Source organism: Gekko japonicus, unplaced genomic scaffold (genome assembly GCF_001447785.1).
Source record: "Gekko japonicus isolate JY-2015 unplaced genomic scaffold, Gekko_japonicus_V1.1 scaffold3512, whole genome shotgun sequence".
Classification (NCBI taxonomy): Eukaryota; Metazoa; Chordata; class Lepidosauria; order Squamata; family Gekkonidae; genus Gekko; species Gekko japonicus.
This window is the reverse complement of record NW_015174945.1, coordinates 132748-136217: the sequence shown is the minus strand read 5'-3', so window position 1 is coordinate 136217 and position 3470 is coordinate 132748.

Sequence of the window (3470 nt, the reverse complement as noted above, 5' to 3'; positions counted from 1 at the left end):
GCCCTGTTTGGGGGTTTTTCCAGGGGGGGGGGGGGAGCCAGCCCTTAACCCTGCTGACCGTGCACGGCATTTCTATCTTGCCCTTCCCTCCAAAAAGCCTGGGGCAGCACACAGGGCTTTCCTCCCGATTTCGTCCTCACAACAACCCTGTGAGGTTGGTTAGGGCGAGACAGAGGAAGAGCACTGCTGGCCCAAACTGTCATCTCAGGAGCATCGGGGCATGGTACGGAGCCCAGCTCTAGTCTAGACACCCTCACCACGACGCCGTCCCAGTCCCCCTCCACCGGTCATTAATTTACTCGTTTAGTGTTGCTGATGGCACCATTAAAAACCAGCAGATAAATTGGTCTCGAGGGGGGAAATTCATCTGTGATGAGCAACCTCGTAGGCACCTCTTCCCTCCCTCCCCCAGGTTGAATTACATGCGTCCGACTGAAACAGATACCTGGGGTGTTTCTTCCACACCCCCAGCACTATACTCTGCATATCCATTTCAGGGCATGCAGCCGAGGAGGCCCCAGGCTGCGCTGACTCGCAAATACTTTCCGGCCCTTGCAGAGTAGTACCTGAGCCTGGGAAGGTCCCCTTCCTGGTGACTCTCTCGGCTGGGTCGAGGCGCCGTGCTCGTGGGGAGCGTCCCTCTTCCGGGCATCAGCTTTGGAGAAGACCCCGACCAGGCGCTCGAGGGACTGCTCCAGCTCCTCCTCAGTGCATTCCAGATGTCTTCCGACACTGCCAGAGGAGTAAGGGCTCGACACCGGGGCAGTTCTGAGATCTTTCTCACTCTTGATTTCATCGACCGGCTTCTGATTCATTAACAAATACACAAGCACCACCAAGATCAGGCATAAATAGACAATCCATACTTCCTCCATGGTGGCACTTGGTGCTAAAGATGGCGGGGCCTGAGATGCTGCGGAAAGCTGTTGATGGATATTGCAGGCCTTTCGGGAGCCCAAATTTTAAGTCTTGCAGAGTCCAGTTGATAGGAAAGTTTGTTTAATGGGTAGAGTCCAATAATGAATTGATTATGCTTATATCCTTTCCAAAAACAAAACAAAAAGAACAATATTGACAATATTAAAATCTAATTGATAATCAAACCAGCCCACTAACTCATATGTAAACATTTTAAGTGAGGACTTTATAAAGACTCTCCACCCTACATCCCATTTGAGAGGACTTTTCAACTTCAAGGAAGTCTGAGCGGAAGGAAAATAAAATAATTTCTTTTTCTTAATTCATGTAAGTTTTCTTAGAGAATCAAAGAAGCATCCTTTCCACACTCTCACAAATCCAGCTGCATTTTTATCCTCGCTGGAAGTGTCGATCTCCACACCCTTTCAGAGCAAGCAATAACATTCAAGCACCGTAATTCAAAATCACCGCACATTCCTTTGAGACGTTTCTTAAACTACTTTTTAAAATAGTTCCCTAATGACAAAATAGGAGACAATTAACTGAAGTAACTTTTCTGACAGTTAAGTAATCGTGTCTGGAACACCCTCATCCAAATGAGGATAGTTTTATATCACAACAAAGGCAGCCACTGAGATTTTGTTGTACAGTTGTTGTTTTTTTAAAAAAACAATCTAATACAAAGTAAACATTAAAAGATTCACATTATTTGTGGGTTTCACCCTCCCCCCCTTTTGCAATCAAAAGTGATATAAGGTTTTTTGTTTTAAAAAACAATCTAATACACAGTAAACATTAAAAGATTCACATTACTTGTGGGTTTCACCTTCCCCCCTTTTGCAATCAAAAGTGATATAATTACAACATTTATTGGGTTGCGTTTGCCTCTCCTTGCTGGTCCAGAGCAAAGCCCGTCCTGAGGGATGTTCAATGACCAGGTTGTCCGAGATCCGTCCTTTCTCCGAAGCGGTGCCCTGCAAAGACTTCTCTTCTAAAGGCTCTTTTCCCTCTGGGACCCCTTCCCACCTGCACATGCAAACAGCTGAAGGACTAATTAGGATTCCCTGACCCACCCCTGTCTTTAACCAATGGCAGGAGAGGGACTGTGCGATCAGGGCATCAGTTCACAGGGTTTAGAACATGGCAGGAGTGAGCCAATCAGGAATCAGAGAAGGCTTGGCTGGTGGTCCAAGCATCTTCTGGGGTTGGAATGCAAGTCATGGGCTCTGCCAAAGGTTTTTGGTTACAGCTGAGGGTGCCAGGGCTAAAAAGAGAGAGAGGCTGTAGCCAGGTACCAGATGTCCCTTTCTGTTTTACACCCATCAGCTTGCTGGCTGGTTGACTCCAGAAGCTGCTGAATGGTTTGGGCCCAGAACCGGGTCTCCTTCTTGCCCATGTAGACTGGAACGCGAGGGATTCACAGTTCCGTACCTGACAGAATGGCCTGGATTTCACTTCTAGATGACAGAATACGGAGGGTGACTGTAAAGCAGGGAATACTGGGGGTGAATATTCTCTTAAACCACCCCTACAGGTAAAAAGGAGGAGCTGCGGTGGCTCAAGTGGTTAAGACGCTGAACTGCAGGCTGTGGAAGGTCGGTAGTTCAGCAGCTCGAGACCCGGGTGCCACATGACGGAGTGAGCTCCCGTCTCTAGTTCCAGCTCCTGCCAACCTAGCAGTTCGAAAGCAAGAAATCGCAAGTAGATAAATAGGGACCACTTTGGTGGGAAGGGAACAGCGTTCCGTGCGCCTTGGTGTTTAGTCATGCCGGCCACATGACCATGGAAACGTCTTCGGACAGCACTGGCTCTTCGGCTTTGAAACGGAGATGAGCACCGCAACCCTAGAGTCGGATTCGACTGGCTTTCGAGCAAGGGAACCTTTACCTTTAGAGGTAAAAAGCCTCATGCTGCCTTTCTACCTTGATGCTCCGTTTCTTGCAGTATTCACAGCCCACACCCCTTCAAGCCACTCCATACAGCTGCTTCAGGGAGAGAAAGAGTTCTCTGTCCTTCCAGATGCTTTCAAACCACAGCAGGCGAGGGAGCGCAGCAAAGTGATCGACAGCACCTTTCCCGAAGCATCTGCTGCTAGCGGCAGTCCACCCCTTTGGGGAATCTTTTCCAGGACCATCCGCTACACTCTGAGCGAGGGCATTCCCCTTAGGTCACCACAGCTCCACACCAAATAATGGAGATGGCCTGGCTCAATCCCTCCCGATTCCAGTGAACCATTCATTGGTCAAACTACCAAAGAACCTTGACCAAGCGGGGGTCAGTGAGGGCAGAGAGAACAAAAACCTGTCGCCGAAGCAGAACCTGTTGGCTCATTTGACCATTTTGCGCCTCATAATTAACATCAGATTTGACTAGCCATGTCAGATGCTGCTGCACCGGAGGGCCATTTGCTGAACACCGTATCATTCAGCAACATCCTTTAGCAATTAATAGCTAGATTAAGGAACTGCATTAGCTTTCCCAAATCTTGTTTATATACAACAGAAGCATGGAAGGAGTAGAGATGTAAAATTTCCGGAAATTTTGAAGCTCGG